The sequence below is a fragment of the Mauremys reevesii genome, linkage group 2 (assembly GCF_016161935.1).
Source record: "Mauremys reevesii isolate NIE-2019 linkage group 2, ASM1616193v1, whole genome shotgun sequence".
NCBI lineage: Eukaryota > Metazoa > Chordata > Testudines > Geoemydidae > Mauremys > Mauremys reevesii.
The window spans coordinates 26,690,209-26,714,724 of NC_052624.1; positions in this window are offsets into that span (position 1 = coordinate 26,690,209).

Genomic DNA, 24,516 nt, shown 5'->3' on the forward strand with positions numbered 1-24,516 from the left:
CTCGAGTAAAACCAATGTTATCAATGAGATACCTATTCCTGCTGAAACACTGATCCAAATACTCTGCATTCTATGCAACTAGAACTACACCTCCACCCCGATATAACACTGTCCTTGGGAGCCAGAAAATCTTACCCTGTTATAGGTGAAACCACATTATATCAAACTTGCTTTGAGCTGCTGGAGTGTGCAGTCCCGCCCTCCCGGAGCACTGCTTTACCGTGTTATATCCAAATTCGTGTTATATCGGATCGTGTTATATCGGGGTAGAGGTGTATGTTGGCCATGAGAATTCAAGATACAATACTGAAAGAGGCTGACCACTTTCAGGTCCCATTTACAGTCAGAGTGAAAAGGAGGTGTTTAGAATCTTGCAGGATTCCTGGCACACCTACACAATCAGTCCCCAAATCATTGCAGTGCGACACTCATAATCCTCCCAAATGGAAGAAGGTAGCATGGCAGTCCTAGCCTAGTTAATGTGTTCACACAAATTCCTTCTGGTATTTAATGGATGTACAGAGGTTAACACGCTTTCTGTATGTGTGTCCAGACAACATAGCCATTTATCTGACTATTAAATTCAGTTGGGGATGAATGGTTTCCTTTGCTTTTTGATAACTCTCTGCAGTTGTTCACCTCAATGTTGAAAAGGTTGGACATTTCAAATCCTGAAAATTGTTTTTCACTCTTACAAAGAGAGAACTGAGTGCTGACACTTCATGCTGTTCAACATTCTCTCCGCTTGTATTTTTGTGTGAGCTGATTTCCACACTGTGCGGGGTACGGGAGAAGTCACATGAGAATGTCTGTTCTGATGTCTGTATTTAATAAGAATCCTCTGAAAAGGCAGCACTTTAGGTGTCTTTGTAATGGGTCTAAACAGGGTAGAATTCTACAAATGCTTGATGTAAGGGCTGCTATCGGTCAACTCATTTAAACTGCTCACAAGGAAAAGCTATTATATGTGTGTAATAACTTGTATGGGAAGAAAGGAAGATAATGAAAGAGTGAACTGTGCTGGACAAAGTAGCTTAGCCCTCAGCAATTTACTGTTCTCACCAGCGCTGTTTAATCAGTAGCACACAGAGAACGCTGATCCACACGCTGACTGCCTTTAGTGTTATATCATCAAGGTCCGAAATATTTTCGGTGTCATGCTGGGCACTGGTAGGTTAGCAACTGAAGCCCTTTCAAGATATACACTTGGGTACATAGTGCAGTATCTCTTCCAGCCCCTCTGGAACGTTGTAAATTGGAACTCATAATTGGACATGTCCCAGGTAAATAGTTGAGTTGGATTTTCTTATCTTGCTGGTGCATTAGTTAAAAAAAAAACAACCACCAAGAGGCTGCCAAGCAAACTGTTCCAATAAGTTCTTTTTGAAGCAGAAGGACTCCCAGTTACTGTAGTACAAATACAAACATGGCTGCTCCTAACAATAAACGGTAAGAATAGGAACAATGTGGGCATTCCATTGGATGCTAATGAATACAACACAGGGGCTATTTTTCTTCTGAAAACCAAACATCCTCATGGAAAACTACTGCTTCGGTTTGAATACTTGGCAATTAAATTATCTTAAGGTTTAATTTTCGCTAGCAGTCATGAACACACTTTTATTTTATTTTTTTGGCAAGCCTAATCTCCACCTCTAATTATAGATCATTTCTTATAAGAGCTATGGGTTTTGTGAATTTAATGGAGTCACAAAATAGCCTTTTAAAAAAAATTCTTATGGCCCAGATTATGGAGGCTTTACTCACACTTTTGAGCACTTACTCATGTGTGTAGTTCCACTGAGTTACAAAGAGATGACAGGATTTATCAGCATTTTTTTGTTTTACCATTGCATTAAAACATGAGGGGTGAAATTACCCATGATGCATAAAGTCTTCCATAGCACATCAACCTTGCAGAGGAGTTGCACACAGGTTCTGCTGAGACCTGCGTATCCCTGTGTTACAGAAATTGTCTCCATGCCATCATTGGGGCCAGAGCCACAGAGGTACCTTTACATAGAGCCAATGGCCAGAGTAACCTGTGCAATTGGCATAGAGGAGCTTCCAGCTCACATGCTGCCGCTGGGTTACAGGGATGGATTTCACTTCACCAACCCAACTCCCCCCACGTAGACCCCAATTCTGGCTTCATGTGGATGGACTGGATTTCACTCGGAGCAAAATGATCCACAATCCAGGCTGGATTTTTCAAAAGCACTCAGTGTTTCCCTAATTCTACTCCCATTGAAGTCAAGGGTCATTTGATATCAATGGGAGTAGTTGGGCCAATGCTGAACACCCTTAAAACCCCGTACCCCCCATTTATTTTTAAGTGAAAAGACAAACCTACGTTTGGGGGGTTTCTTTTAATTGAAACGTTATTCAAGAGCCCACAGCACCGTATAGTGGAAAACTCCCTTAGCTTAAATAGCAGGGAGCCAATTTCTTTTAAAATTGTCAACAGTTCAGATCATTCCTAAAAATACTTTTATATGCTTTAGGAAAGGGTGCTTTGTTACAGCTTAGTCACAGCCCCCCTGAAAACAGCAGTTTAGAATGGAAACACTGATACAATCAAAGAGCAAGTTTTGGGTTTCTAGTCTGGAATATCAGAGGTACATATCCCCAGGATTTTGGCTGTCATATTTTAACTGCAGCAAGGCAAGCCCAGACTGCATTCCTCAAAAAGAACTACTCTCACCACTTTATTTGAAACGTTAAGTTTCACTGGACGCCAGTTTTCAAGAAAGCCAGAAAGTGACCAGATCAATTTTTGAGTGCTGTATTAAACTCTTATACCATGAGTGTCCTGTAGACAAGGGGGAGGCTAGCTCAGGAACTTTGAGCACAGACTGTACTGTTGAACAAAGCATCTTAAGTCAAAATAACTGGGCCCTCTCTATATTAAAACCTCCACTGGAGCAGCCACTGATGGAGCTGCATCTGTTGGGAATTACAAGCCTTCAAAATCCTACTGTAAACACAGCCCAAGTATCAATGAATCTATGGACAATTAGACATGTCAGAGAACAATTTACATATAGATAGAAGGACAAATTCTTTGCTAACGTAACTCCGTTGAAGTTAATGGAGTTATGCCTGCAAAGAATTAGGTCCATAGATACAGTTATATATCTGCAGATAAACAGTTATTTATGAGTCCACTGACTTAATGACTCTGCAAAACTGCTGGGGAGGCTGGATAAGCCAAAGTGAGTTTGTGGAGAATACTGGGGCATGTATCCCTAGATCTGTGGAGGATAATTAAAATCAATTCATATTTATTTTGATCTGATCACTTCCATGGGGATCGAAAACTGGCTGAAGGGCAGTAGAGTAATGATAAACTGCAATGTATCAAGTTGCGGGGTGAGCTGTCTGGTGGGGGTGCGGTATTATTTAACATCACTGAGCGTTACTCTCACCTACCATCTTGCCTGTTTCCATTCTTTCAAATTACAATATATATATACAAAGTGTAATAAAATGAGAAAGATTACCTGCAAGAGAGCTGTGCAACCAGAGCATCTTCCAGTCTCTCACTGTTGTTGACCTCAAAGTTCCTAAAACTCCCCTAACCCTAACCCTAACCCTAACCCTAACCCTTGCTGCACAATGTTTAAATTAGAATCTAAGTCTGACTAAGGCTCAGATCTGTCTATTTAATTTATCTGTAAAGAATCACAATCAACTTTGGTCCCTGTAAAAACAATAGATTGCATTAATTAATGAATTTATGTTAATGAAGTTCATTGTTAAAAAGTAGGAGGAATTGTGTAAAACAAGTGAACACAGAGCAATAATACAAAAGGAGGCTTAGGCAGATTTGAAATTATGGCAGGAAATAAAATGAAATTCATTGTAGAAAAATGCAAGGTTCTCCCTTACATCTAGGAGGAAAAAATCAGACTGAGAGATACTCAGTGGGAAAATAGTGTACAGAATCCAGTTACTACAGTAAGTGTGAGAGTGGACAAACGTGTACACACACACACACACACACACACACACACACACACACAGAGTGTTATCCACAATCACAATTTACATAACCACACTATTACACTTACATAATGTTTACAATATGAAGTGACACCAAAAAAGGCAGTTTGAACTGCATACAGGGCTGTGGGGACTGAAGTATAGTCTCTAACTACACAAACTCTGTCTACTTGAGCAAGGTGTCTTTTGCTGGGTTTCCTATCTTCATCCCCTCCTATTTAACTCCCAGTCTCTCCAATGCACCAAAACCACCCATCCAAAGGTTGCTATGACCTCCTAGCTAAGGTGATTGAGTACTTGTCTGTTGTTACTCATCTTGAGTTCCCCACTGCCTTTAATATGGCTGACTACTCTCTCCTTTTACCCTTCCTTCCTCTGGCCTTTCTGCCTCTTGCCTCTCCAGTCTATCCAAACATCTATTGCTAAAATAATTTTGCATTCTGACTGCTCCAGTCACGTTACATGCTCTGAATTCCTTCACTGGCTTCCTCTCTTTTATTAGATCAAAATTAAGTTCCTACTCACTATCAGAGAGCTCTGTATAACTTCTCCCCTTCACCTTCCCCAGTTTCATCTCTGCTGTCATTTCCTTCTATCATCTCCTACAATTGAAGCAGTCTCCTAATTCTGGGTTATCAAACACTTTCTCCCTCTTCCATCCAATCCACTTAATCAAGGAATGCTTCTTCCCTTACTTCATAATCTTTCCACAAATGCTTTTACCTGGACCATTGTCCCAGGCTGTGCCTTGATTTGGCTTTGTGTGATTTGAGTACCATAAATTGTAAGCTTTTCAGATAAAGGAACTTATTTTACCATGTTCACGTGTGGTGCTTTATAAATGAATAGTAGTAATTCCGCTAAGGAGCCTGCACCTGAAATATTCATTCAGTTCCACACATCTCTGTAGCAGAAAGATCTGTAGAAATTGGAGGAAGTTCAGAGAAGTTCATGGGCCCAGAGGGGTTGATATATAAGGAAAGATTTAAAGTTAAATGTGAATAGTTTAGCTAAGCAATCACCAAAGGGGATAGAGGATATAATAATCAGCTATAGGTCTGGGAAGGGTGAAAAGGACAGAGAGGAATTATTTATGCTAGTGCATGTGGAACAACGAGGTACAATGGAATGAAGTTGAGAAAAGAACACTCAAGCTGAATATCAAGAAAAATGTCTATTAAACAGTGGAGAAAGCACTGGACCATATATCCCAGTGGACAATGCTGCCTCAAGGAGAGAGAGATCTCATTCATCTCTAATTTTTATGGTATAGATTGTGACCTGGATAAACTGCCCCACTCTCGGGGTAGCCTTGGGAGGCATTCTGTTGCAGATATGCTTCTTTGAGGCACTTTCAATGCTTTCCCTTTACTCTGGAGGGTAGTACTTTAGTTCCGACCTAAACCAGTGGCAAATAGTAATATCCCACACACCAGCTAGGCTTTGCTAGCTAGTGCCTGATGGCAGATGGGGTGGGAGAAAGGCTTTCTACCCTGTTTTCCCTCTTCCTACTTTCTCCTATACACGTGGACCCAAGATTCAGGTAGCCCATGCAGAGGGTATGGGAGTTCAAGTCACGGTCTAGTCCTTTGCTTTGATAATGGCTAAATATGCCTCAACAAATCTCTAGAGAGTTGGTTGTGTATGAGTGAATCTGCACAGGAAGGCTGGCTGTCTCACAGTGAGTCTGCAGGAGTGTACTGGATCTGCAGCAGTGAATCTACAGAGGGCAATTGAAAGTGTCTTTAAAATCTGATGATTTTATAGGGAATATAAAGACAGCACAAGTTAACAAGGGAAAATATTCATAGACAAGCTTAATTAATAATTCCCTAACTATGGCACATTTAGCCTTTAAACTGTAAAGTTATTTAACGGTAGCTTTGGAAGGTGAATAGCTTAACAAGCTGATCTGAAATGTAAAAACATTTCTGTCTGAGAATTTAACTAACACATACAACACACAAGACTGAAGAAAAGCATTTTGTGTCCCAAAACCTCTAATGTTCTGTATATGCACCCTAGAGTTGATCATGAGATACTGGCCTATATTCCACCACCATTTTTATGCTGTGGGATATTTTAAAATTTGAGAGAGTGGTTTTTTAAGTAATTAAATAACAACTGATAAGATTATCCCATCTGATAATTCCCGGATTCTTACTAGTGTCTGTGTGTGGGCTTAAAAGTAATTTGCATAGTACAATCTGTATTAGTACAAGATGGGGCTAGCAAAGTGTGTTTACTTTGGTTCGACTCCTGTTCATTCTGTAGCGAAAGAAAGTGGGGCTGGTTCTTACCATTTCTGGTCATTGCTTAACTTGTTTGTTGCATAATTGTTATATCACGATCTCGTGGCATGAAGGTAAAAATGTTGTTTGCTTGTTTTTTTTAAACTATAGTAACCTTTGAGGATGGTTCCTGTCATTTTTTTTCTGTTTAAATTGTGAGCCAAATCAGCGGGTGTACCTCAGTGTAGTTCTATTGACTTCAATGGAGTTATGCTGATTTGCTCCAGTTAAGAATCTGTCCCTCTATTGGTCATAATTGCAAACAAGAACAACATGAGCAAGACATCGGGTGGCAAGTTGCAAAAGTTAGTGAGGCTGAGTAAAATGTTATACAAGTGGCTTGGATATTGCTCTCTAGCCACAGCCCTTAGATGACCAATTACAAAACCATTCACTCCAGAAAAGTTCTGAGAAGCAGTGTTGGAGAGAAAACAGAGACCACTGGTCCCCATTGCTGTAGCACCTGAGCACTTCACAGCCTTTAATACATTTATCCTCATACCACCTCTGTGAGGCCGGGCACTGCTCCTATCCCCATTTACAGATGGGCAACTGAGGCACAGACTAAGTGACACGTCCAAGATCACACAGAAGTCTGTGACAGAGCAAAGTAGTAAACCCAGGTTTGCTAAGTCATAGGCTATCATCCTAACCACTGGATCATCCTCATGCCACTCACTCCACTGTATTGGTTTTTGTGATTGATTTGTAACGTGATGAGTGTGCCTGGGACTGCACAAGAATCAGGACAGTGGGTCAAAGGATCATATTCTGTGGTGTTACAACCACAGAGCACAACTGAGTTCAACAGAGTTTCCCAAATGCAACCAAGAGAAGAAATTACCTAGGGCTGAATTTGATTTAAAAAAAAGAAATCTTTTGTGGAGGGAGAAGGAAGGAAAGATAAAGGGCCAAATAGTGCCACAGATGCATGGCTCTGAGTAAGGGGCACTGCACAGCTACCCAGGGAGAGCTTTTGTACAGATTATGCCTCATTGGGCACCATCCCTCCTGAGAGCTCAGTGGCAGATCGTAATCTCCTGTCATTGCACCAGACCAGCCCCACAGCCTGTATGGAGGGCAACCTTCTTTCCTATCACCCTTTGGGGTGATTTGTACCCTGAAATTGGTAAAAGGGGTAGACCCTTTACTTCCCTGACCATGGGAACGGCTGTTGTGCTCTCGCCCTCTTTCTCTGCCCCACTCTAATCCCTGCATGCCCATTCAAAGGCCAGGTGCAATCAGGTCCAAATAATGCTTAGCATTCTCCACACAGCCACTGGCATAAAATTAACATACATGGGTTGTGAGCAAACGAGGCGGTAGGTGGCACAGTATGTACTTTCTGAAATTAGAAGTGTGGTAGAATGCAAAAATGGCCACAGTGCATTACTGAAAGGAGGGAGTGTTGTCTAATGGTTAGAACAAGGCGTAGGTGTTAAGCATCCTGTATACGGTTCCTAGCTCTGCCATTGACTCACTGTGGGACAGATTGGGCTGCCCTTAGTGACGCTGAATAGTACCATTATCCTGATGCCTTGGACTGAGCTGTTATTCACCATGAGTAAGGATGGCAGCATCTGGCCTCAGGTGATCGTAACACATCATCTACACCAACATTTTCAGTAGCAGATGCTGATTTGGGATGTCTCCAGTTTTGGCTGTCCTGCTTGAGACATACGATGGTTTCTGTGGGGCAGTAATGGTTACAACTGACAACACTACAAGTGCCTCTTCATGTTGAAGGACTTGGTCTTCCTGACTTTTAAATATATATGTAATGGGCCTATTCTGCAGCAAGGGACATTTAGCTTAGATATTAAGAGGGAAAATTATAACTATAAGGACAGTTAGACTCTGGAACCGGCTTCCACAGGAGGTTGTGGAATCCTAGTCACTGTAGATTTTTAAGAACAGGTGGACAAACACCTTTCCGAGATGGTCTGGGTTTACTTGGTCCTGCCTCAGTGCAGGGAGCTGGACTAAATATCCCCTAGAGGTCCCTTCCAGCCCTGCATTTCCATGATTCTATGATACATATAACAACAATGATACAGAGTAACATAAGTACTAGCAAAATGAAGGTCAGTAGAAGCAGAGCTGGCTCACCCACTCGTAGTTCCTGTTTGGTTAGAAAGTCCTTACAGGCAGGTAATGAGCCAGATCCTTAGCTGGTGACAATCATGATAGTACCAATGACATAAATGGAGTTAAAGCTACTTACAACAGGGATCTGATGGTCAGTCTGTATATAGAGCTGAGAGTTCCTGCGGTTTATCACTAGACTGGCAGCATTTGGTGTTTTCTTCAATCCTCCACTCCTGAGAATCTCAAATTTCATTTTAAAAAGTTTCTAGCCCTCATAGCTACTGATCAACCTTGAAAATGTGAAACGGAAGGCTTCAAAACCAGGAGGCAAATAAAGAGAATTGCAAACATATACTTTTTTCAAAATCTCACCATTTTAGAGGGCCACGATTTTTGGGGCCTGACTCATGAATGTTATATGCCTGCGGTTAGCAATGCTGCACTATATATTGTAGTAAAACAAAGACATTTTGCCTGAACATCGCTGTCTGAATAACATTGAGACAAAGCAGACATTGAACTCCTTTCTGTGATGTAACACTCTCCTAATGACCAAGTAAAAGCCTATTTATAGTGATGGTAGGAAGCAGGTATGTCATGCAGAAAGGGGTCACACCTTTCTGTTCTTTGCCCACATTCAAGAGAGATTCAATATGCATTAAAATAACAGCAAGGATATGGTCAAATTTGCCAGTGTGCTACCATGTGTATAGTGTCTTCCCCTAAGCTAGCACATTTCTTTATATATTTATCTCAGAGTGCTGTGATTACATACCTGTGAGACGCGACCTGGTCCAGTGGATAGGATACTGGGGTTCTATTCCTATCTCTGCTACTGACTTGCTGTGTAACCAGAGGCAAATCATTTCATCTCTCCGTTTCCCCTTGTATATTCTGATTACAAGCTCTTTGGGGAGCAACACTTTTAACGGTGTATTTTTACTTATGTACAAATGGGGCTCTGATCTTGGTCGTGGCCTGTGGATGCACTATACTACAAATAATATCTGATTTTCATATCTTGAGCTGTCGCTATACTAGGCAAATAAGGCTTGTGCTAAACCATTGTGTACCACACCCTAAGCATGCACACGTGACGATGGCCATCCCAGGCATTTTACAAGTGTTTGTCATACTTATTTAATTGCCACACTTGGGATGAGGTCTTTGTCTCAGGTCCAGATAGCTTTATCTCATGTCCAATTAGTATCTGATTAATGTGGGCAGGAAGCCTCAAGCGGATGAACTGGTTCAGCCAGTCATCTTAATTTCATGACACTGTGCCTCTCCTTTGGAAATTATCTCCTAAATCCTTCTGCCAGCAAAGTGCTAGACACTATAGGATTGCTGCTTCCAAAGTCTCGGAATGCACTAATGCAACAACAGCTCTAAGATATGCTGTGAAAAAGGGTTTTGCTGGGAAGACCTAACACTTTGCAAGAACAACTAAATCATATAACTGATGTCTCTGCACCAGTTTTCTGAGTTAATAGAGGCATACTGCGTATACTAGTGCTGAAAGGGATCCATTCGGTGCTACAGTTAGCTAATAAAAAACAAGCTATGTTGAGACTTGTGTTAATTAAATGTACATTTTTGCAATGAGCTCAGAACAGGACCCTAGAAGCACCAACCACATAGCTTTGGCAAAAAAAAGTCCAAGTTATGCTCCAATCAATTTCTTGATCCAGTATATCAAAATCTACATAGATTGTTTCAGTCTGGGCTTTCTGAAGACAAGAAGCACTGTCCAACTGACAGCGTTGAGATGGGACAAAGTTTATGGCCATGAGTACTACAGTGAATGGTGCTTAAAGAACTCTTGTGCATTTGTGTTGATTACTGCAACTTTAAGTTCTGGAGACTCCATGTGGCGGCATTCAAAAAGACTTCTCAGGTGTTCCAGCCACAGTTGAAGTTGCAGGATAAGGCAAGGTTCCTTAGTGGAGAGAACACTAGTTTAGAATTCACTAGACCTCAGTTCTATGCCTGACTCTATCACTGATGCACTAGGTGACTTGAGGCAAGTCATTGTGCCTCAGTTTCCCCATTTGTAAAAATGGGGATAATAATAATTGTATACTCCTTTGTAAAGTGCTTTGACATCTACCAATGGAAAAACACTATATAGGGGCTGGATATTGTTTATTATTAAGTTAGAGACTGAAAACAAGAATGAAATGCTAGATGTTGCTTGTAAATAAGGAACCATTTACTGTGTTACCTTAATTCATTTTTGTTGTTGTTTTCATTTTTTTTTCTGTTGTTCACAACCAAAAAAGTCAGTTATGTCTTTTAACTATCACTAATGATTTTAACTGGATCAGTAGTCACCCATACACAGTGGATCTGGAGTTATGTACTACAATAATGAAACAAGCAATGCCTAGGTCAGACAGAGGAATAATGATACATGGTTTTAGCTGTGTTGTCCATGAAGAAGGTATTACTGCACGGATGATGAATTCCACATCCACCCATAATTAAGGATTAGTTTCTGCGCATGCACATATACCATTTGGTGAGGCACTAACTTACCTTCTGCATGATACTTTGGAAAAGTATCAAGAAATTTTGGCAGATTTCCTACAGCTAAAAAGGCAGCTCAGTTATACAAGAAGCACCAAATATAAAAAAGGGATGATCCCAGATAGCTATCATTTTCTCATTCTGTCTTTCTTCTTTCTCTTCACCTTTCTTTTAATCACCATTTAAACCACAAATCATTACACAATTTAATATTTAATTACATACATTATAAGGCTTATAACCTTACAATACAGTATTTTGACAAAGTATCCTTAAAAATAGATGGATTCTAGGAGATTCTTTGGATTAATCTGGATATTCACTGTATGTTTGTTATATGCCAGTGTTATTGTCTCTTTATAGTTTTTTCTTTTTTTTAAATGCAAAAATTGGATGTTTCAGCACATAAATAATTATATAAAACAAATGTAAATATGAGTGTGGGTATATCCATAGATCTGTATTGTAAAGAGTAATTACACATATGCCTATAATTTTGATTGTAAAAAAGTTGTTTGGTTTTATGTTTTATTGAAATGCCATCAAGCATTTCTGTTAGGAAATTGATACTCTCTTTGATTGAGTTAATTTGCTAAATTAGGCCCCAGTCCTACAAATTTTGTCATATATATTTAATTATATTTTATTTAATTACATTCAATATGTGCTATTCGAGCACAAGGGATGGAAATCTCTACAAGACTCCTTTCATAGAATTTCCTGTGAATTCTTCCATTGAGAAGGGGGGCTACTCCAGGAAAAACAGGAGTTTAGTCCCTCGAATCACCAAATAACTATGTCTACACAGCTCCTCTGTTGGGAGTCCTACCACCAGTCATTAGAACTCTAAAATGTATTTGAAATTTTTTTCTCTTTTTTATAATTCAAATTTTAAAAACAAACAAATATTGAGAAGTTGTGAAGAAAATGGTACCCACCTCTGTAATTGCTCAAAAAGAGGAGAGGAAATGTCATCGCCGTTTTTCCTGATTGTGGAGCTAGGTAAAATTCAAAATTAGTAAAGGTATCGGAGTGTGCCTTGTTTTGTATTGGGCCTGGTTTGTTTACAGTGCTAGGATGATATCAAAAAGGCAACAATATTGTAGTTTTTTATTTTACTTTAAGACATCATTGTTAAAAGAATGGGAAAAACCAGCAACCAGCATTTAAACATTACTTGCTGTAGCGGGGTAGTTACCTGCTCCTGCCCTTCGGGGCTTAAAACAGCCCAGGAGAGGGCTGTAGCTGGGGCAAGAAGCCTGGGCTGATTGGGAGAAAGCAGGCTCAGCTGTGACCAGGTCCCAATCAGGCCCAGCTGACCCCTATAAGAGGCAGTGAGCCAGGAGCCCAGTCAGTCTCTCTCTGCCTTTAGAGGGAGAAGGGCCTGGCTGCTAGGGAGTGTACCTGGGTACTTAAGGTGGAGCAGGGCTGGGGGAAGGCAAGAGGAGCTGGGGAGTTCTGGCCTGGAAACCCTCCAGGCTGCAGGCCTAGGGTAACGCCAACTGGATACTGGGGTTGCAAAGGGGCAGTCCAAGGGGTAAGCAAAGGCAGCAGGTCCAAACCCCTTTGCCTAAGATGAGTAGCTGATACTGCAGTCTGCCCCAGTGAACGGGGGCTAGATGGAAACTGGGCAGTAGCCAAAACTGAGTCAAAATGGGGATAGTGGGTGAGGGTTCCCTGGGGAGGGGAGACCCTAAGACTGAGGGGTTACTGCCAGGGGGCAGCACCCCAGTCAAAACGGCACCGGGGTCCAAGGAGGGACATGGGGGCCAAGAGGACAGGTGGATCACCAGCCTGCAGAGGGCGCTCCTGGCTGGAAAAAGAGCCAATTCCTAGGAGTCACCAGCAGGAGGTGCCGCAGGGGTGAGTCTGCTCGTCTACACTTGTGACCATATATGACCCAAATTCCAGAATACAAAAAGTACGGTTCAAATACAAAATAATTAAAAAGTACATAAAGTCATAGATTTCATAGGTTTATAAGGCGAGATCATGAGGTCATCTAGTCTAAAATCCCATACATTCCAAGCTATTACATCTCACCCAGTTGTCCCTATTTTGAGCCCAATAACTTGTGTTTCCCAAAATCATAACCTCCAGAAAAGCATCTTGTCTTGATATGAAGCAATAAAGACCTGGAGAATCCACCACTTCACTTGGTAGTTTTTTCTAATGGATAATCACCCTTGCTTTTAAAAATGTGTGCCTAAATTCTCATTTGAATTTGTCCGGCTTTACCTTCTAGCCATTAGTTTTCTGGGCCGTTTTCTGCTAAATTAAAGAGCATTTTAATCCTCAATATTTTCTCCCCATGAAGTACTTGTGCACTGTGATCAAGTCATCTCTCAATCTTCTTTCTGATAAGTGGTTCACTACTCTGTGTCAGCAATTCTTGTCAGGCCTGATATACTGACTGCACCTAGCACACTGTTGTCATAATCTGCATCAAAAAGGAGTCATGTAAGGTATCATATACAATCTGGTAATACATTGGTAAGGTGTGGTGTGTGAACAGGGTGTGTACACAGTTATAAATATGTGAGAGAATTATGTTCTTACAATGTGTTTGGCAAACATTGCATGAGCCCAGTCTGTCCTAGCCAAAGGAATGTGTATTTGCCAGTCTCATACCATCCTCATCATCAGACAGAGACAATGTCAGTGCATTTACATATAAGATAAACAAAGCTATCAAGCTAACAAGTGGGGGAGAAGCATGGCATCTACACCCCAGCAGAAGAGAGAAACTTTGTGTTTATTTTTCAAAGACTACATTTCAAAGGTTTGCTGGACTACAAAGAGTATCCCATAGTTGTCTATTACTTGGGAGATTCAAGGGGTGAGAGGTTTTGGAATCACAGAATATTGGGTCATTCAACCAAGGGGGGGAACGGGGGATTGAAGTCTCAAGGAACTGAATGTAAATGAGAAACCTTCTTAGGCAACGACTGTAACTTGCTGAGGTTACATTGTAGTCTTAGAAGCAGATTTTTACTGTTTGTTTGTGAACATCTTCTATCTTTATTCCTTATACTATCACTTAAACTTATGACTTTTTGTTTTATAAACTTGTTTTACTTTTGCTATACACCAATTCAAAGCTGTGACTGAAATAAGAGTGTTTGTCAAACACCTGTTAAATTAATGAGCTGCAGTGTATTGTCTCTTGAAAGGAGCAACCTCCTGTGGGTGTTCCAGGAGAGGGCTGGCTACTACAGAGGCCAATAGGTTTGGGGAAATTTGGGACTGGGGTTGAGTCTTGGGATCACTCTGCAAAAAGTAACTAGGCAGTGGAAGCCTATGTGTGACCTGCATGCTTGTAAGGCTGGCTGTTGGTGTCAGGGCTGTGAACCTCAGCAGTATAGCATTTAAGGTACTGGTTGCAGATACTGTTCTGGGCTGAACTCCTAATCATCACACCTGGCAAGACTTTTAAATTCCCTGGGTTCTACCAGAAGCAACTGCAGTTGTTACTAGACGAAAATGCATAGGGGCAAGTCTCTCTGAGCAAAATCCTAACTTCAGCTAAGTCAATGGCAAAACTCCATCTGGACTTATGTGTAGCTAATACACATACTGCAAACAGACTTGAAAATCATACACATATACTGCACATCCCTGGTTCTTCAGCTTCAGAAACAAAGGTGTCTATCCAGATACTCATTTAGTTAAATGCAGTAGTAAAAATAATGATAATTAACTATTAAACAGTGCATTAGGTCCTATAGCATGTCTCTTGCCCAGCCACTAGAAGGCACCAGTGCATTCATGATATCTGCCCCTGAAGTAACTCTAGCATTGGAAAATATCACAAATCACTGTATTTATTTATTATTTGTATAGTGATAATGCCTAGACTTCCCAGTTGGGTGCCAGGGCCCCATTTATTAGGCACTGTACACATATATATATAATAACAAGATGATCCCTCTCCCAAACAGCTTACAATCTATGTAATCTTAACCCTATTTCTTCTTGCAATGCCCCTGTTATAGGTGGGGAGCTGAGGCACAAAGAGAATAAATGATTTGATCAGACAGGATGTCTGTGATACAGACAGAAATCAAAACTTCAATGACTTAACCTGAAGACCATTTTCTTATCACTTATGTACCCCAAGACAGTACATTATTCTGGCATAACTAAGATCTGAACTTACACAATGGTCTTTCTTACCCATATGACTACCCTCTGGTCTAATTTTTCTTTGCAGTAGTGTCGTTTAATTGAATTCTGACCTGGGAATTCAAACATATTGGAGTGTGATGTAAATGCAAACGTTAATCTTCCTGATGCTGATTATGGGGTATGCATCTGTACCTAGATAAAATGTGCCAAATGAACATATTTGATGTGTGATAGCTACAGTCTTCTGCTTCCAGTAGACAAATACATGTAGGACATGACCTAAGGATACAAGGAGGAAGCTTAATGAATAATATTTTTAAATGGCTTCTGATTTTTGTTTCTTAAACAAAAACAAATCAAGTTGCTTGTTATTTTAACTTCCATCAATTGTAAATGTTTTACTATGAGATTTCCAGGACACTTGAAAAGGAAACTGGACCATAACAATGGCTAATATAAGCATTTATCTCTACTGGCCTGCACACTGATAAGAAAAAGCCAACTAAATATTCTGTTTTTCATCTTTATACATTTCAGTTGGTTACCTCCAGCAGTCAATTGCTCCATTTAACACAGAAAACCATAAGGACTTGTCTACACTTACAGAGCTGCAGCTAGGGTGACCAGATGTCCCAGTCTTGATAATCAGGGCTTTGTCTTATATAGGCACCTATTACTCCCACACCCTGTCCCAATTTTTCACACTTGCTGCCTGGTCATCCTAGCTGCAGCGGTGCAGCTGCCCCAGTAAAGCTGTGCTGCAGTAGCACTTAGTAAAGATGCTACCTACACTAATGGGAGAGCTTCTCCCATAGATGTAGGTACTCCACCTCCCCAGGAGGCAGTAGCTATGTTGACAGGAAAGGCCCTCCTGTCAACATAGTGGTGTCTACACCAGGGGTTAGGTTGGTATTACTATGTTCCTTGGGTGTGGTAGTTATTCTGACACAGGTTGGGAGTGTAGACAAAGCCCAAATATCCTGACCTGTAAATCTACCCTTACTCTCCTCCTCCTCTGATGCGTTGTCCCATGCATAAGCAGTAGATGTATTTTTAATTGGGAAGGAATTTTCTATTCACCATATTATTTCCTTATGTCTAAACTTTCTCCAACCAAATCAGAACTAGAAATTTACCAATTACCCAAAGCTTACATCAAAGGCCTGGTACTAGAGTTGCTTGATGCAGTGTTGTTTATCTAAAGTCAATGAGTGTTGCTTATGTGAACAGCATTAGAACCAAGCCACTAGTTTGCAGTAACTGGAGCAGAATACAGGTTCCCTGCATCATTAATAAATGGACCAAATATTGATTAGCAGTTGTAGATACCTCAAATTTTGGATTCAATTAGAGGTACCTTCAAGGGAGCTAAACTTCATAGTGCAGGTACTCAGCACTTTCAGAAAAATAGGCCCATTTAAGGTAGCTCAAGCTGGTCTGGTCAAATATTGAGGGACCCAAATCATCAGGCACTTTAGACAATCTCCCAGAACACAATTGTATCCCCGTGTCTGTTTTTCTTTTCCTGCACTGATATTACTGCTGCTATTCTTTCCACCAGGGTATGATAGTGCTATGTAAACTGTTAACAGAAAGAGATCAGTAGTTTCATGGGAACCATGGAGTCTTGTGTCTGAGATCCAGATAGTGCTCCTGAGGTTGTCCCAGGGAGTTTCTTCCCTCCCCTCTGCTGACTGGATTACAAACAATAAGTAAAATGCTAGTCAGTACAGGAAGCGTCTGATGTGAGGTTTGTATATTCACAGATTGGTATAAGGAAGTCTATAATGACAGTCTCCTTCTCGCCCCACCTCCCACCTGACAGTATACTCCAATATATACGCCTATTTTATATTCATATCACAAATTCCCAGGTTTCAGCTATTTCGTACATTCCAAGGCCAGAAGGTACCATTGTGACCATATACAGCACAGGTCATAGAACTTCCCACAAAATTCCCAAGAGCATATAATTTAGATATTTTTTTTCTAATCTTGATTTTAAAATTGTCAGTGGCAGAAAATGCATCTGAAGAAGTGGGCTGTAGTCCACGAAAGCTTATGCTCAAATAAATTTATTAGTCTCTAAGGTGCCACAAGTACTCATGTTCTTTTTGAGAAAATCCACAAACCTTGGTAAATTGTTCCAATGGTTAATTACCCTCACTATTAAACATTTGCTCCTTGTTTCTACTCTGAATTTGTCTAGCTTCATCTAGCAACCGTTAGACTGTTATACCTTTCTCTGCTAGATTGAAGAGCCCATTATTAAAGAGTTGTTCCCATGCATATATTTATAGACTATGATCAAATCACCCCTTAGCCTTCTCTGTGTTCAACTAAATAGATAGACTCAAGGAAATCAATCACCATAAGTCAGGTTCTTAATTCTTTCATCAGTCCTTTAGCTCTTCTCTAAGCCCTTTCCAGTTTTTCAGCATCCTTCTTGAATTGGGGACACCAGAACTGAACACAGGATTGTAGCAATGGTCACATCAGTGCCAAATACAGAGGTAAAATAACCTCTCTACTCCTACTCAAGATTCCCATTTATGCATCCAAGGATCACATTAGCCCTTTTGGCCACACTGTTGCACTGGGAACTCATGGTCAGTTGATTATCCATCATGCCACCCATATTTTTTTCCAGAGTCCCTGCTTCCCAGGATTGAGTCCCCCATCCTGTAAGACTGGCCAATCTGCTTTGTTCCTAGATGTATATATTTACATTAAGCTGCATTGAAATGTTTGCACTCAGTTTGCCAAGTAATTTAGATTGCTCTATATGAGTGACCTGTTGTATTTATTATTTACCACTCTCCGAATGTGTGTAATCTGCAAATTTTATCAGTGATTATTTTCTTCCATGTCATTGATAAAAATGTTAAATAGCTTAGAGCTAAGAACAGATCTGGGTGGAACCCCACTAGAAAAACCCCTGCTGTCACACACCGAGGAGTAGGTGGTACAGCCTTGTAGTCAGAGCAAAGGCCTGACCTAGTGGTCATAACAGTATCCGAGGATGGAACCAGAGTCATGGTCAGAAGACAAGCCAGTGGTCAGGACTCAGGGGTTCAGAGATAGGCAGTGACTACAGCTGGAGTGGAGCAGGCAAGGAGTGGAACAAGGGCTGAACAGGAAGCATAAAGCGCATTGAGCAGCCAATGTGCTGCTGTGCCTACAGGATTTAAATAGGGATCTATTGGCCATTCTGTCCAATCAGGGAGCACTTAGTTAGGTTGTATTAGGCCCAGCCGAGCTCACTGGGTTGCTACGAGACCATACTTGGAGCTAGCTGAGTTCCTGACAGTACCCACATTTGAAGAGTCCTCCTGGGGGTCCGTGGCCCTGTCCTCTCAGGGTATCTTTGGTGAAATTCCCTCAGGAGATCAGAAGTGTAAACATATTCTTCTGGTTCCAATGAGCGTTCTTCTGGCCAGTACCCTTCCAGTCTTTCAGATACTGATGCTTCCTCTGACACATCAGGAGTTGAGGACATGATGAGCTTCATATTCCTCCTACCTGGGGCCAATTACTGGGGTGGAGTTTGGGATGCCAGTCAGAGAAAGGGTTGTTCACAAATGCGTTAAGGAGAGAAATATGGAAAAAAAGCATAAATCTTAGGAATTCTGGGAGTTGAAGCTTGAAGGCTGCTGAGTTTTTTTGCTTGATGATCCAAAAAGGACCCAGCTATTGAGGGTCAAGCTTGGCTGAAGGACAGTCTATTCCTAGGCTCTCAGTCAAGAGACAAGCCTTTTCCCCTACCACAAAGTTAGGGGCAGCCTGTTGCTTTCCATCAGAGTAATGCTTATGAGTTTCTTTAGCAGCAAGTAAGTGTTCCTCGAGTTCCGGGAGGTGAAGGACCAGGTGTATGGCTGCTAGGACAGCAGAGCCTTTGGGCAGATCTGGATGGAATTGGGGGTGAAAACCAAAATTTGCAAAGAATGGTCTCTGTTGGACTGAGGCACGCGTTGAGGTAGTGTATGTGAACTCAGCCAAACACAGCAGTGGGAGCCAATCATCCTAATGGGAATTCACTAATCAGTGGAGATACAGCTCCATTATCTGACTGACTCTCAGTTTGACCATCAGTCTGTCAATGTAGGGCCCAGAAGGCAAAGACATTCCTACCAGAATTGAGAAACAAATTGTGAGCCTTAATCCAAAATGATACTTTTTGGCATACAATGGTACAAAAAGGCATGCTTCGGGAAAGCTTATGCAGTTTCACAGGCAGATGGCATGGTGTGATGGAATAAAATGGGCCTCTTGTTCAGGAGGTCCACTACAGTCAGAAAAACTGAGTGCCCTTTGAGAGGATGAACCAAGGATGTGGAAGTGTGGGCAGGGGCTGAATGAGACGCACAGGCTTGGCTCTCAGGTCTTTGTATGGGCACAGAGGTCACAGGATCTAACATAATTTTGAATATCAGGTCGTAGGGTCAGACACCAGAAATATTTTGTGATCAGTTTCCAGGTTTTGAATTGACTGAAATGGCCTGCCATGGGTGAGTAATGGCACACCCTTAGCACCTAAAGCCAAAAACTGCCCTTGGGAATGTAGAGATGATCCCCTAAGATAAAGGAAGTCTTCTTGCAAATGAAACCTTGAATCTGTGGAAACACCAATGGTTCTTAGCATCTGGCAGATTGGGGCTGCAAATGGGAACAAAAAATGGATAGTGGTCATCGGGGACCAGTGATGGTCCCACAGACAAAGTAGGAGGGTTTAAGGACAGTAGTGAGAGCTTTCTGCTCCCATTCACAGTACTCATCCTTGCAGGACAAGGCATCTGCCGTCCCATTCTTAGTCTCAGCATGGTACATAATCATGAAGTCAAATCAGGAGACAAAAAGATCCCAGAAAATCTGACATTGGTTAAGTCATCAAGTTGTCTATAGGGGCTTCATATTCTTTGTGGGGTCCAGATAGGTCAAAATGGGGACAGAACTAAATGCCTTTTTCAAGTGGTCGAAAGCCACCTGCATGTCAGTGGACTAGGTGAATTTAACCACCTTCTTGAGGAGGGACATTATGGGGCTACCGGGTCAGAAAATTCTTGGATGAATCACCAGTAAAAAAAGTGTCAATCTGAGAGATCGCTGTACTCCATAAAAATTTGAGGGTGCCTTCCACTTAGTAATCTTGTGACCAATGCTTCTAAGTGGATGTCTGGCATGTCAGAATGATGGAGTTGAAGAGGTAGACAGCATGGGGTAGTAGGCTGTATAGAAGTTGCACAATTCTGGGAGATAGGCAGCAGTATGGTTCACTGTGGGGAGGAGTGAAGTGCAGACCCAACCCTAGCCCCCTGACTGGGGCTGGGACCTGGCATTTCCTGACCTGGAGGTGGGCTGGGAACCCTGCTGTGATGGGCCCAGGTATCCCACAATATAGGCAAAACCCCAATGACAATTATTTTAGTTGGCGGAGAGGTGGGGCTGGGTTAAGTCAACTTTGGGGTCTGGTAGGGCAACTGAGGCCTCGGGAGCTGGTGGGGGTCAGGTAGCATGTCATTTTTCTTGGGCTAGCTCCATCAGCCAATCATCAATCCTAATACAAAGATTAATTAAAGTTCCCAGGCTAGGCAGAGGTTCCACCCATGCTAATTAATCTTTGATAAGGTCATTGAGTCCCTGCCTCAAGTGGTATCACTGCACAGCTGCATTCCAGTGGGTGTCTGATGCTGAAATTCCGCTGCATATTTGGCGATGGAACTGGGACCCTGCCAGAGGGTTGAAGAGCAACTTCTGCAGTATGTTCTCAATTAGAGTCATCGAAGATGCCTGCCATTGCATGTACAAAGTTCTCAAAGTGTTCAGGAAGAGGACTGGACCCCTCCAGTAGTGGAGACTCAGGACCACTCCAGTAAGCAGACTGGGTACTAATCCCATTCAGGACCCTCATCTGTGGGGTATGACTGTGGCTGCAACACGAACTGCAGATTACTTTAGTTAAGGAACCCACAAAACTTGGCACAATCCCTGTTGAATTTATGAGGTAGAGGCAGCTTGGGCTAATGGAAAGTGGATGTGAGAGTTGGAGGGACAGAAGATGCTTGTATAGCCTCATTCAGGTTACATAGTGCAGTGAACTGAGCCTGCAGTTTCTGCAAGACCCCAACAACATCTGAGAAGGTAGGTTGGGCTCCTGCTGGAACCCTTCTAGTGGGGATCTCCATGCCTTGGGGCACAGTGGGCTGCTCAAACTATAGCGCACCAAGTTGTAGACAGTGTAACCTAGTGGTCAGAGCAGGAGTCTGGTCTAGTGGCTGGAGCAGAATCCGAGGGCAAAAGGGAGTTTTGGTCAGGAGACAAGTCAATGGTCAGAGCCAGGATTTAAAATCAGGGTTTCAGAGCTAGGCAAGGACACAGGCTAAAGCAGAGCAGGCAAGGAGTGCAGCAAGGGCTGGTGCATGGAACACATTTAGCAGCCACTGTGCTGCTTTGCTACCAGGCTTAAATAGGGATCTGTTGGCTGTTCTGTCTGCTCAGGCAGCAGTCACTTAGTTAGGGTTTATTGGGCCCAGCTGAGCTCGCAGGACTGTTCAGTGATAATTCCCCATTTAAAATTACATTTTGAGACCTATCAGTCTGCTAGCTTTTAATCCATTTAATGTGTGCCATATCATTTTAGAGTTTTTTAGTCAAAATGCTGTGGGGTACCAAGTCAAACACCTTACAGAAGTCTGGGTATAGTACATCAACCCTTTTACCTTTATCAATCAAACTTGTAATTTCATTTAAAAAATCATGTCAGGTTCACAAGATCTGTTTTCCATAAACCAATGTTGCTTGTTATGAATTAAATATTCTCCTTTAATACTTTAATTGAGTCCCTTATCAGCCACTGTATTATCTTGCCCAGGATTGACAGGTCTATAATATCCTGGTTCATCCTGTTTACCCTTTTTAAACATTGGCACAACATTATCTTTCTTCCACTCCAGAGTGCCAAGACTAAACTAAAATCAGCATTAACAGTCCAGCAAGCTCCTTGACCAACTCTTTTAAAACTCTTGGATGCAAGTTATCTCCAACTGCTGATTTTAAAATGTCTGACTTTAGTAACTGCTGTTTAACATCCTCCCAAAATACTAGAGGCATGAAAAGAGTGTTATCATATGATGAAAAAAACCTCATCTGTTTTTTTCCTAAATACAGAACAGAAATACTTATTAAACACCTCTGACTTTTCTGCATTAATATTAATCACTCTACCATTTCAATCCAGCAATATGCCAATGCCATTGTCAGAATTCTTTTTGTTCTTAATATACTTTAAAAAAACCCAGCCTTCTGATTGTCCTTATTGTTTTCCAAAATGGAGTCAGGATTGGATAACTGAACTCAAATGTGCTGCCCCAGGATACTGAAATAAAAGTAATAAGTCGTATTGTGAATGTATAAAATATATTCCAACGGCACAGGACTACTATCTGCTGCATTAAAGACTGTAGCCAGATCATTAACATTGCCTCGTTTTTGTTTGTTATATATATAGGGTTATATATATATCTGACAATAACCCTGGTTGTATAAAAACAGGGTGGAGGTGAAAATCCTTTCATGCACAAACTAGGGACATTTTATGCTTTCAGCAGTAAAATAATTAGACACTTTAAATGGTGGCATTGTCTGTTTATTACTATACTGTGTGATAATAATAAAAGGGGGTCCGAGAGCTTGCGGAGCCAAAGGCACAGATTCTTCTGAACTCTCATCACTCAGCATAGTTTGGAGGGATCAAATTCAGCCACATGTAATGTTTTGTGACTCCCTCCTCTACATACATACTGAAGTAAGGTTAAACAATGACTCATTTAAATCTTGAAGGAACACTGCATGCCAAGATGTATCATTTCTATGGACTAAACAACTATATAAGCTAATCTGTGAGCCATTCTGTAGAACTCTCTGGGCTGCATTTGGTGACAGTGATATTACAGAACCCAAAAAAGGTTTTGAATAGAAAGCCACAGGCTGTTTCCATACACGGCCACCTTGCAACATGATAATTATATCCCAGGTGAGACGAGCCTATGGCACTCCTTATAGGGTCAGTCGTGGGAGAAATTTTAGAAGAATGAAAGCTTTTGGTGTCTACTTCAAAGACAATATAACTATAAATGTGTGTTCCCTTGTCACTTTGGTGGATAGGTATGTAACTAACACCACTGAATTACCAGAATAACACGACAGGGGGCTGGAATCCTTTTGTTTTGTTAGAAAGGATTTTATTTTATTTTATTTTGCAGGTGACAAATGAACCCACAACAGATAGTATCTGTGAGCGTCCCTTCCATCATGTAACCTCTTGTTTAAGGATTTGCCATTTGTTGACACCCACCAAGATTATGTCTTCAAGTCTCATAGTTGAAGACTGTTAAGAAAAAGTTATTGGCTCTGTGCTTTCAACTTAGTTTTGGGTGACAGTCAATAATCCTTAAAGTGTAAGAAACTGAACTTTTAATGATAGTGAGGCCTTCATTTATATAGCAATTTCTTTCCCAATGGATCTCAAAGCACTTTACAAACTGTATTATATATAGCCACCTCTGAAAATATTGTAATCTAGATTTCTTCCTTGTTGTCAGCAGTTACAGTTGCCATTTGACTTGATATCATGTCTCAATAGATTCTTACCTGAAAAACTCATGTGAATTAGTTGGACTATGAGCACTGGGCTGAAAACTATCTGACAAGTAATGACAACCAAAATATCAAGTTGGGAGGAGCTGACCAGTGGGGTGCAGCAGAAATCACTGATTGACCTGGTTTATGAAAGCCTTTCATAATTATCTGGATTTGGGAGCAGGGTGGGGGATGGTAAACAGACTATTAATTACCTTGAGAGATGATATTAAAGGATTGATTATAGCTTTCTGCAGCAGCCTCGCATTATGGATGCCTAGTGTAGAGGTGCTGGGCCCTAGCAGGAGCTCTGAGGCATTGCATCTCAAGCAGGCAGAACATATTTTCCAGATCCATGGAGTTTATGTGAAGTGCAATTGCTGTACCACTTCTGGAAGGGTACAGAGATCTTGCTTTGCTATCTGTGGGGATGTGGTGGGCATGGAGCCAATGGAAATTCTTACTGACTAAGGATTACTCAAATGAGTTCATTTTTGGTGGATCAGACCCTTGGCCTTCAGTCTTTATGCAAGAAAAACTCCCACTGCAGTAAGCGGAGAGGGCTCAAAGAAGAGCTATTAGAATGATTAAAGAATTGGAAAACATGACTTATAGTGACAGACTCAAGGAGCTCAGTTATTTTATCCAGGAGAAGGTTAAGGCGTCACTTGATCACTGTCTATAAGTACCTACACGGGGAACAGAAATTTGATAATAGAGCAGAGAAAGGTATAACATGATCCAGTGGCTGGAAGTTGAAGCCAGACAAATTCAGACTGGAAATAAGGTGTAAATGTTTAACAGTGAGGTTAATTAAACCATTGGAACAATTTGTTAAGAG